The following is a 13491-nucleotide window of genomic DNA, read 5'->3' as shown; positions in this document are numbered from 1 at the left end:
TCCTCCCTCCCCTGCCGGCTGCCCGCACGGTGCCTGCGGACAGGGGAGGGGGCAATTGCCCGCCTCTTACTCCCCCCTGCCCCTCTTCTTACCCCCCCTCCCCCTCTTCTTACCCCCCTTCTTACTCCCACCCTCTTCTTACTCACTCTCTTCTTACCCCCTTCTTACTCTCCCCCTCTTCTTACTCCCCCTCCCTCTCTTCTTACTCCCCCTCCCTCTCTTCTTACTCCCCTCCCTCTCTTTTTACCCCCCTCCCTCTCTCTTCTTACCCCCCTCCCTCTCTTCTTACCCACCCTCCCTCTCTCTTCTTACCCCCCTCTCTCTCTTTTTACCCCCTCTCTCTCTTTTTACCCCCTCCCTCTCTCTTTTTACCCCCCTCCCTCTCTCTTTTTACCCCCCTCCCTCTTTACCCCCTTCCCTCTCTCTTTTTACCCCCCTCCCACTCTCTTTTTAACCCCCCCCACTCTCTTTTTACCCCCCCACTCTCTTTTTACCCCCCTCCCACTCTCTTTTTACCCCCCTCCCACTCTCTTTTTAAACCCCCCCTCCCACTCTCTTTTTAAACCCCCCCTCCCACTCTCTTTTTAAACCCCCCCACTCTCTTTTTAACACCCCCCCCCTCCCACTCTCTTTTTACCCCCTCCCCTGTAGCGTGGCCGAGCTGCTGTGCGGTCCGCGGTGCCCGGCCGGAGTGATAGGAAGGTGCACACTGAGTGTGCACCTTCCTGTCAGTCCGGCCGGGTACAGGAAACAGAAACTCCTGTTCCGCGCGGAACAGAAGTTTCTGTTTCCTGTACCCGGCCGGACTGACAGGAAGGTGCACACTGAGCACCTTCCTATCACTCCGGCCGGGCACCGCGGACCGCACAGCTACAGGGGAGGGGAGGTGAGAAGCTGCAGCCGCCTGAGGCTCTTAAGAGAGCGCTCAGGCGGCTGCAGCATTTAAAGGGGCGGCCGGGCCCCCTGATGGCAGGCCCCCCTCCCGGCCGGGCCCTCGGACCATGTCCGAAGTGCCCGACCGGTCAGTCCGCCCCTGTGTGTCTGTGTGTGTGCTGGGGATGAAGTATATGTCTATGTGTCCTGGGGATGTAGTATATGTCTGTGTGTGCTGGGGATGTAGTGTGATACACACTACACACAGATACAAACACTGCACACATACACACACACACACACACACACACATTACACACACACACACACACATACCCACACACACATTACACCCAGTCCCTTTATTCTCCACCTGAACTAATCGAACCGTCCTGGATTTACGCAACGGATTCAATTGTTTAGGTGTAAATTAACAGGAATGTGATTCGTTCATCGCAGGTGAAAAGGATTTGTTCACTAGTCTACACCTAGAATTATTGATTTTTCCTTGTAGATGTTAAACTTGTTTTTGAAGAAAAAAATATGAGGTATAAACCATCTGACACTTTTTGTGGAGACACTAAATTTATACATAGACTTCCATAAGAAAGGGGAAAATACTTAAAGGGACACCAGGGTGAACTTTTAAAAATACATCTTGCTAAAGTGGTTATGGTGCAATTATGCTGTCCCTTTAGCCTCTTTTAAATGTTTAATTCTGGAGATAAATATATAGATATATATTTTCTGTATGTAGGCCATTTCCTTGGACTGCCAGTCAGACAGCTAGAATGCTCTCCTTCATCAGGTACTTTTGTGTGACTTCTGTGTTTGGTGTCAGCACACACCAAACACAATATGCTACCCTTAATGGACAGCGCGTCTGCCCTGGGCACAAAGTTCTTAATAGCGCAAAATTTCAAAACGTAAAGTAGTAAAATTGAATAAAATTAGTGTGCCCTCCACCTCACACAAAACAAATCTCCCCATGTTCAAACATTCTACACAGGATTTCAACATAATGGGGCAAATAAACAAAGCCACTGAAAATTTGACAGTATTTTAATTGATAATTACAACCATACTCTTCTCATGTAATTCTTATCGGTGAATTACATAATGCCTATTATTAGTGTGATTCTTTAAACAGGAAATCAAGCTATTTTATAAACATAGAAACATAGAATGTGATAAGAACAGATAAGAACCATTTGGCCCATCTAGTCTGCCCAATTTTCTAAATACTTTCATTAGTCCCTGGCCTTATCATATAGTTAGGATAGCCTTATGCCTATCCCACGCATGCTTAAACTCCCTCACTGTGTTAACCTCTACCACTTCATCTGGAAGGCTATTCCATGCATCCACTACCCTCTCAGTAAAGTAATACTTCCTGATATTATTTTTAAACCTTTGCCCCTCTAATTTAAGACTATGTCCTCCTGTTGTGGTAGTTTTTCTTCTTTTAAATATAGTCTCCTCCTTTACTGTGTTGATTCCCTTTATGTATTTAAGTGTTTCTATCATATCCCCCCTGCCTCGTCTTTCCCCCAAGCTATACATGTTAAGTTCCTTTAAGCTTTCTTGGTACGTTTTATCCTGCAATCCATGAACCAGTTTAGAAGCCCTTCTCTGAACTGTCTCTAAGGTATCAATATCCTTCTGGAGATACGGTCTCCAGTACTGCGTACAATACTCCAAGTGAGGTCTCACCAGTGTTCTGTACAATGGCATGAGCACTTCCCTCTTTCTACTGCTAATACCTCTCCCTATACAACCAAGCATTCTGCTAGCATTTCCTGCTGCTCTATTACATTGTCTACCTACCTTTAAATCATCAGAAATAATCACCCCTATATCCCTTTCCATAGATGTTGAGGTTAGGACTTTATCAAATATTCTGTACTCTGCCCTTGGGTTTTTACGTCTAAGATGCATTATCTTGCACTTATCCACATTAAATGTCAGTTGCCACAACTCTGACCATTTTCCTAGTTTACCTAAATCATTTGCCATTTGGCTTATCCCTCCTGGAACATCAACCCTGTTACATATCTTAGTATCATCAGCAAAAAGACACACCTTACCATCAAGACCTTCTACAATATCACTAATAAAAATATTAAAGAGAATGGGTCCAAGTACAGATCCCTGAGGTACCCCACTGGTGACAAGTCCATGCTTTGAATATACTCCATTGACTACAACCCTCTGTTGCCTGTCACTCAGCCACTGCCTTACCTATTCAACAATATTGGAATCCAAACTTAAAGATTGCAGTTTATTGATAAGCCTTCTATGTGCAACAGTGTATTAATAGGCATTAATAGGCATGTAAATAGGCATGTAAATGTATATTAAATGGTATCATGCCGGTAACGAGCACCTAAATAGCCCCGCTCCTCTTTTCCTACACACATCGTCTCCGTGCTGTGACACTGATAGTTGCGTTGCAGAATTTGTAAAATCCACCTCACGCTTAAAGTAATGTGTATAGAGGTGAGGTGGATTTTGAAAGTTACACAACGCAACTATCAGTGTCACACACATCACAGAGACGAGGCGGGTAGGAAAGAGGAGTGAGGCTATCTAGGCCAGGGCTTGGCAAATTTGGTTTGAATCTAGGAGCCAGCTAAAAAAAAGTTTGGAGCCAGGTTTCTTTTTTTTAAACTAACAAAGCTTTATTTGCAACAACAAAAATATAATTCTTAAATGGACATTATAGTCAATAGAATAGTGAAAACTGCACTGTATGGGGGGAAAAGGTGAGTAAAAACACCTTTCCCATGCGATTGGAAGGGAGCCGGTAACCTAAACCGACACAGTCACTGACAGACAGACACACTCACTGACAGACACACATACACACTGACAGACAGAAACTCACACACTCACTGACAAACACACACCCACACACTGACAGACACACAGACATGTTTTCTCACAAACTCACTAATTATTATTATCTGTTGTATTTCAATTTACGTCCACCCAGCCTCTTTACCTTTGGGAGAGCTGGAGTGGATCTTTAAACTGGGGTCTAGTGTGGTTACTGTCTTGTTCTCAGGGCCGGCCTTAGACCTTTAGGCGCCCTGTGCGAAAAATCTGTACAGCGCTCCTCTCCCTCCGTCATCCATGTATAGTGTGTGTGTATAGGAGTGAAGTGATTGTATAGGGGATATGTATGTTATGTGTTGGCTGTGTGTGATATTTGTAATGTGTGTATTAACTGTATGTGATATACGTGTATTGGTTGTATGTGATATTTGTGCTGGGCTTATTAGCTGTGTGTGATGGGTGTTAAATTCAGATAAAAATATGCATTTAAAGGGACTCTCCAGTGCCACCCCCCATCCCTTCCCACCCCCCATCCCAGGTTGCTTAAGGGGTTAAAACCCCTTCAGTGACTTAACTGTATCCAGCGCCGATGTCCCTCGGCGCTGGTTCAGGGTCCGCCCACGCTCTTCCCCTGCCGACTTCATCCGGCGGGGAGATCTATTGCGCATGCGGGGCCGGCAACGGGGGAGACCTAATGCGCATGCGCGGCAATGCCGCGCACGCGCATTAGACCTCCCCATAGGAAAGCATTGAAAATGCTTTCAATGCTTTCCCATGGGGATTTCAGTGACGCTGGAGGTCCTCACATAGCATGAGGACGTCTAGCGACGCTATAGCACAGAAAATCTGTGCTATAAACCTGGAAGTGCCCTCTACTGGCTGTCTAGTAGACAGCCACTAGAGGAGGAGTTAACCCTGCAAGGTTAATATTGCAGTTTATGAAAACTGCAATATTTACAGTTGCAAGGTTAAGGGTAGTGGGAGTTGGCACCCAGACCACTCCAATGGGCAGAAGTGGTCTGGGTGCCTGGAGTGTCCCTTTAAGCCTATGTGTATATTTTTGCAGAGTTATGTGCACACAGTCCCACAGTCAGATGCACAGTTATACATATACACTTGTCAAATACACCACATGCACACGCAGGCAGATAGTCGCAGAAACACACAGGTACAGGCAGTAACACACATACACAGTTACAGACAGATAAAAACAGTCACACACAATTACAGGAAGACAGCCACACACACACAGGCAGACAGCTGGTCTGACTTACACACACATACTTACATGCAGACAGCTGGTCTGACTTACACACACACACACACACAGACAGCCACACACAAACACACAGGCAGACAGACACACACATACACACACACAGGCAGACAGTCAGACATAGGCAGTCACACACATGAAAATGAAATACCGGGTCCGTTGAAATATTCTGCCGCTTCCGCATGATGATCATGTGACGAAGAATTTTACCACGTGACGCACGCGTAACATATGACGTACGCGGAAGCGGCAGAATATTTCAACGGACCTGGTATTTCATTTTTGGCAAAGTGGGTACACCTGAGAGAAGGAAAAGGTCGACGAATCAGAGCTGGAAGATGAGAAGACACCCACTATTCCACCAATGACTTGAAGGGACTAGCCCTATATAAGATGTTTTATTTGTTAGCTTGTTTAGGGTGCTGTTTTTATTTCATGTACCTGTTATTGGATGATTATTGAAAGAGGTCCCTGAGGAAGTCCTGTTTGTATAAGGACGAAACGCGTAGGACCAGCATCTTTTATTTATATTGTTTTTATAATTTTATTTTATTTTGTACACCCTCTTAAAATCTTTGTAAGTGAATAAATTGCCTTTGGAGTATTCCGTTTGGTTGCTGTTTCTTTGGAACCTTTGGCTGACCTGGATCCCCTATTGGCTATCACTTGAGGAGGGAAAATCAAAAGAAAAAAAAACCCATTTCCATCGAGGGGAGGCACCCATAATACGCTTAACCTTTCTGGAATATGTGAGTGCATATCAACCACTGAAAGTTTTATTATAGTTTTGTAGCAATATTTGCACTATGTTTTGTCCTCTATTATAGGTATACTAGCAGATACCCAAAATAGCCCATCAATTACACAGACAGTCATACACACACATACACAGGCAGACAGTCTCACACACACACACACACACAGACAGTCACACACACACACAGGCAGACAGTCACACACACACACACAGGCAGACAGTCATACACACACAGGCAGACAGTCACACACAGACATAGACAGACAGACACACACACACAGACAGACACACACACACAGGGAGATAGTCACACAGACAGACACACAAACACACAGGCAGCAGTCACACACACACACACACACACACACACAGGCAGACAGTCAGACACACACACACGCAGACACACACACACACACACGCAGGCAGTCAGACACACACACACAGGCAGACAGTCACACACACACAGACAGACAGTCACACACACACGCAGACAGTTACACACACACACAGTCAGTCACACACACACACAGACAGTCTCACACACACACACACAGTCACACACACACAGACACAGTGCTGCCATCAGAAATTATGGGGTCCCTAACCCAGCTCAAGGTCTGGGCCCCCGTGTGCCCGCCTCCAAGCCCCGCCTCCAAATCCCGCCCACAGGAATACACACACACAGACACAAAAGGACACAGACACAGAAAGATACACACATACTAACAGACACAAATACTGAAACAGACATACACACATATAGACACATACACAGATACAGATACACACACACACACACTGATATACAGACACACACACTGATGTACATACATACTCACATACTGACACACACACATACATACATGAGACTGACATACATACATACACATAAATACAGTACATAATGGCATACATACACATACATACTGATATACATACATACAGACATACACACACACATATATATACATACACAGATACATACTGACATACACATACATACATGCATACTGACAGATATATACATACATACACACATACATACTGACATACACACACACACACACACATACAGATAGACACATACACACATACATACAGACATACTGACATACACACACACACAGAGATACATGCATACTGACATACAGACATACATACACACACAGACATACATACTGAAATACACACACAGACATACATACACACACAGACATACATACAGACATACATACTGACATACACACAGACATATCTACATACAGACATACACACACAGACATACATACACACACACAGACATACATACTGACATACACACAGACATACATACTGACATACACACACAGACATATATACATACTGACATACACACACAGCCATACATACATACTGACATACACATACAGACATACACACACAGACAAACATACTGACATACACACAGACATAAATACACACACAGATATACATACTGACATACACACAGACATACACACACACACACACACAGACATACATACTGACATAAACACAGACATACATACATACTGACATACACACACACAGACATACATACTGACATACACACAGACATACATACCGCCATACACACAGACATACATACACACACAGACATACATACATACTTGCAGTCACATACATATACACACACACACCTCATTTATCAGCCTCCCACCTCTTACCTTTAAGTTGCAGGAGGGTAGCTGGGAATGATGGGAGCGAGCGGATGCCTCTCCTCTCTCCTCTCCTTTTTCCTGTGTTCTGCTCTCCCTCCGCTCTCCTCCCGCGCGCAATAAGCTGGGAGGAAGTGACCGTCCGTCACTTCCTCCCAGCAGCACTTGCAGTGTAGCCGCAATTTTTTTTTTAAAGGGGCCCGGTCGCGCAATTACACGGCCGCAGCGCGGACCGGGCCCCAGAAGATATAGAGCCCATCGGGTGGCCCTAAATGCTTGGGCCACCTGATGGGCCCAGGTGCAGATGCACCTGCGGCAATTTTGCCGATCCACGAGGGGCCCGGGCGGTTGTCACCCCCTGATGGCGGCCCTGCACACACACATACAGACAGACATACACACACAGTCAGACAATCACATATAGTTACCTCTGTTCAGTGCAGCTCCTGGATTCTGGTTGTTGGGGAAGCAGGGACTCCTTCCTGCTTCCCCTGCAGGACTTACCCGGCACTTTTAGCTCAGACCCTGCCGCACGGTAAGTTCTGCCCCGTCGCACGGTAAGCTCTGCCCCTGCCACAATATATATATTTTTTTTTATCCCTAAGGCCGGCCCTGCTTGTTCTTCTTGCTCTGCTCCCTCACATGCTGTTTAGTGATGACAGAGCCGGAGCGACGTCATATCATGGCTCCCAGAATCACTGCGGGGCACGAAATGGAGCAGAGCAAGAAGAGCCACCTCCATTCTCCCTCAACCGGCCACCTCCATTCTCCCTCAGCTACCTGTCTCGGTTGAACGGGCTGAGAAACACCCAGGCACTAGAACAAAATTCCTAGTCGGCAAGGCGCGCCTGGGATTTATCGAACCCTAAACTAGGCACCCGTTAAGGGACTCAGGGAGTGCTAACTGTCCACAGGTTAGGGGGCGCAATACTTGCCCGCCCTGGGCGCTGAAAACCCATTCTACGCCACTTCTCCCCCAGAATTTTACTCCTTACTATACAGTACAGATACTCATACAGTACAGAGAGCTGAGCATAATACACAGATACCCATACAATAAAACAGGCTGGACACAACAAAGCTATATTGATACAATACACAGAGCTGGGCACAATACAGATATACTGATACAATACACAGAGCTGGGCACAATACAGAGATACCGATACAATACACAGAGCTGGGCACAATACAGATATACTGATACAATACACAGAGCTGGGCACAATACAGATATACCGATACAATACACAGAGCTGGGCACAATACAGATATACCGATACAATACACAGAGCTGGGCACAATACAGATATACCTATACAATACACAGAGCTGAGCACAATACATAGATACCGATACAATACACAGAGCTGGGCACAATACAGATATACCTATACAATACACAGAGCTGAGCACAATATAGAGATACCTATACAATACACAGAGCTAAGCACAATATAGAGATACCTATACAATACACAGAGCTAAGCACAATATAGAGATACCTATACAATACACAGAGTTGGGTAGATTACAGAGATACCTATACAATACAGAGAGCTGAGCATAATACAGAAATGCCCATACAATAAAACAGGCTGGACACAACATAGCTTTATTGATACAACACACAGAGCTGGGCACAATACAGAGATACCTATACAATACACAGAGCTGAGCACAATATAGAGATACCTATACAATACACAGAGTTGGGTAGATTACAGAGATATAGGTCGCGCTATACTACAATAATACAATAAAAAGATTATTGTATTATTGTAGTATAGCGCGACCTATATCTCTGTTTTTGCTATACTCTTTCTTGAGGACATTAGAGGGAACCTCATACCCATAGGTTGCAGCTTTTTTCTTGTTTCTCTTCCTTTAGACCACCCAGCGCTGATCCTATACCCCCTTTTTTTAGATTACAGAGACACCTATACAATACAGAGAGCTGAGCATAATACAGAAATGCCCATACAATAAAACAGGCTGGACACAACATAGCTTTATTGATACAACACACAGAGCTGGACACAATACAGAGATACCTATACAATACATAGAGCTGGACACAATGGAGAGATACCTATACAATTGAGATTACAGAGATACCCATGCATCAGGGAGAGCTGAGTAAAATACAGAGAAATGACATGCACAGCTTGGCATAATAAGGAGATACTCATAACTATCCCACACAGCCAGAATCACGGTGATGATTTGCACAGAGCTACAATACAGAGATACCCACACAGTACACGTCTCTGTATAATGCTTCAGCTCTCTCTCGTTGTCTTTCTTCCTAGCCCTCTCTCTTACAGGGGTCAAGTCCTGGGGAAAAAAGTGTTGGAACTCACCCAAGATTCCACCCACCCCCCAAAAAATAAATAAAAATATACTCCTATGCATATAGTGCAGTGCGTGTATAATGAATGTAGTGTGTTTGTAGTGAATACAGAGTATGTATAATGAATGTAGTGTGTTTGTAGTGAGTGCACAGTGTGTATAATGAATGTAGTGTGTTTGTAGTGAGTGCAGTGTGTATAATAAATGTACTGTGTTTGTAGTGAGTACAGAGTGTGTATAATGAATGTAGTGTGTTTGTAGTGAGTGCAGAGTATATATACTGAATGTACTGTGTTTGTAGTGAGTGCAGAGTGTATATAATCAATGTAGTGTTTGTAGTAAGTGGAGAATGTGTATAATGAATGTAGTGTGTTTGTAGTAAGTTCAGATTGTGTATAGTGAATGTAGTGTTTGTAGTGAGTGCAGAGTGTGTATAATGAATGCAGTGTGTGTAGTGAGTGCAGAGTAGGTATAGTGAATGTAGTGTGTGTAGTGAGTGCAGAGTGTGTATAGTGAATGTAGTGTGTTTGTAGTAAGTGCAGATTGTGTATAGTGTTTGTAGTGAGTGCAGTGTGTGTATACTGAATGTATTATGTGTGTGCTGGGTGATGTGTGTGTGTGTGTGTGTGCTGGGTGATGTGTGTGTGCTGGATGATGTGTGTGTGTGCTGGATGATGTGTGTGTGTGTGTTGGATCATGTGTGTGTGCTGGATGATGTGTGTGTGTCTGTGTGCTGGATGATGTGTGTGCTGGATGATGTGTGTGTGCTGGATGATGTGTGGGTGTGGGTGTGATGTGTTTGTGCTGGATGATGTGTTTGTGTGTGTGTGTGATGAAGTGTGTGTGTGTGTTGGGGGGAAGCATTTTTTTTTTCAATTTGTTATATTTTTAATTTTATTCCCCTCTTGTCAGGGAGGGGGGAGATCGCATTCCCTGGTGGTCCGGTGGTATGGTGAAGAGAGCCAGCCGCTGCACAGGGGGGGCCAGCATACTCTGTGTTCCCTCTCCAGCTCTGTCTAACTCTCGCGAGACTCGCCTGCGTGCTGTGCGGAGCGTTGCCATGGTAACCTGTGGCAATGCTCTGACGGTCGCGGGTCTTGCGAATATGAGACACAGAGTATGCTGGGCCCCTGTGTGCAGGTAGCAGGGCAGGTCCTGCAGGACTACTAGCGGGAACGGCGTTCCTGCTTTGGAAAAAGTGCAGGTGCACGCCGTTCCCACTCGTTCCTGCAGGACTCGAGCCCTGCTCTCTTAGCTCTTTTGTTTCTGTACATGCAGCCCTAGTCATACTTATCTGACTGCCACAGCCTGCATGAAATTTTTTTTCAATTTTCAATCAAGTTAACTTACTTTAAAAGTTTTTATCTCCTGCTCTGTAAATTGAACTTTAATCACACACAGAAAGCTCCTGCAGGGTCAAACAAACTATTAACACTGCAGAAGATAATACATTCTAAATTAAACAGACAATGCAAAAAAATAGAAGTGTAAACGACTCTTTACAGAAGTAGTTAGGACGGCTGTGTAAGTCACATGCAGGGAGGTGTGACTAGGCCTGCATAAACAAAGTGATTTAACTCCTAAATGGCAGAGAATTGAGCAGTGAGACTGCAGGGGCATGATCTATACACAAAAACTGCTTCATTAGGCTAAAGCTGTTTTGGTGACTCTAGTGTCCCTTTAATTCTGCAGTGGTAACATGGAGCCAATAGGTAGTTGAGATGGTTAATGGAATCAACAATAACAGGTTAAAACAGATTAAAATCAAAATCAGATCAGCCCTCAGAGTCACAGCCCCAGTCCTGCAGTTTGAAGCTTCACAACTTTTCAACTAGCCACAGCATGAGTGTCTCAGGTCTCAGCTGTAAAGTGACTGAGCATTTGAAAGATGATGGTTGTGCAGTAGGAGTTATTAAAACTATTAGTGCCAGGCAGCACAGTGCTGTGTGTCAGAATTGTCCTGCTCCCTTTGTCACCCCTGGGCTTCCCTGGCTTTATATGTATTAACTATATATTTGAGTAAACTCCCTTACTTGCCTTCAGGCAGTCACTGGGGCTATTTGGGGCAAGAAAAATATAATATTATATTCACTTACATTGGCAGGGACCAGGAGCTGCGGTTGTTATGGTCTCCCTGTGCTGCTTCCAAGATGGTTTCTCGCTTCTCTCTCCTGTGGGAAGTTCAACCCCACCCCATGGTTCTATCAGCCAATGATGCACCCTGAAAAGTGAGGCCAATAGCATGACTCCACTCGTGGGCAGCTGGCCAGATATTGTAGAAAGCAGTGGAGACTGATCGAAAGGGACTGGTCCCCTATACACTAGCCTCCACTGTCTTCCCTAATTTACTTACTAAAGGCATCCAACCTTGGGCAGCAGTGTGGAATGGGGTAGATAATGATATTATGTTTAAGTCTTGGTTTTCACGCTCAACAAATGAACTTGTTTATCACGGATTGTAGAGAAATAAAATATGCATGGATTAATTGGATCCTTGCTCTAGTGAAACATAGTGTCAGCTGGCTTCCATGGTGTGACTTTGAAAAATACTCCTTTTCCTTCTGTAAGGTTATCTAAACATCAAGCATGAACCTCTCACACTCAAGCTCAAGTCATTCTGTCTATCCGATCTGATTGACACTTCCTGGTTGAAGCATTCTATGCCAGTGGATCCAAAGTGAGTATCTGAGTGTCATCCTAGTTCCCAGTGTTGTCATTAACTCCACAGTCTTCACAGCTGCATTGTCCGGGTTCACACTCTACCAAGCAGACTGTCAGACATGGTCATAACTTCTCAGGGTCTGGCTGGGATTGAACCTGGGTCTTCTGCGTTCCAATCAGTGGCATTACCTTGTCGCCACTCCTCTGGTTATTATTTGGTGCTCTTCTCATCCTGTGATGTCTATGTCTCACCTGTTCATGGTTCCTGATTGAGTGGCTAATTAACGGCCTTTATAAGCCCTGCCTTGCCACTTCCTCCTGGTCAGATCGTTTTGTTCCCCTTCATTGATACTGCCTGTTTACCGTATTTACCTGATTGTCGCCTGCCTTGACCATTGGTACTGTACCTGACTACTCTCTTGGATTCCCCTAGTCTGTTACAGAGTATCCAGTAGCACTTTTCCTGTAAAGCCCCAGTGCACTGTCTCACAACCTTGGAGATTTCTACCTCGAGTCTCCTCGGTTTGTGTTAAATTGCAAGGGTGTGCCTTAACTCTGCACTACGGACTCCCACCTCCAAGTAAGATCCTGACACATAACCTTTTTATATTGTCTTTATTTGTACTGTTTTGCCCTTTTACTCTATCTTTGACAACTGCAATTATTATTATTATTATTAAGATGTGAAATACATGGCTGTCCTATTACACTCTCTGCCCTGCACAATCTAAAGTTAATCTAAGGTTGTCTGCTGAATTCCATATACTGGTATCCAAACCCTACCTGTTCCTGACACCAAACACTTCAAAATAGTCTGTTAACCAGCAATCTGCTCATTACTTTAAGTTCCTTTCACTCAGCACACAATATGGATGTTATCTGCATGAATTGTGTCCTTCTAGCTTTGTGTCTCCACATGTTTGAGTGGCACAGACCGCTCCCGTTCAGTTCATATTCTACCAAGAATTACATAGGTTCTGTGTTCTTCCTGCAACCGTAATTGCACATGTTTTGGCATCGCTTTAATGACTTGTCGT

This window comes from Pelobates fuscus, chromosome 5 (genome assembly GCF_036172605.1).
Source record: "Pelobates fuscus isolate aPelFus1 chromosome 5, aPelFus1.pri, whole genome shotgun sequence".
NCBI lineage: Eukaryota > Metazoa > Chordata > Amphibia > Anura > Pelobatidae > Pelobates > Pelobates fuscus.
The sequence above is the reverse complement of the archived record's forward strand: the minus strand, read 5'-3'. Positions refer to the sequence as shown.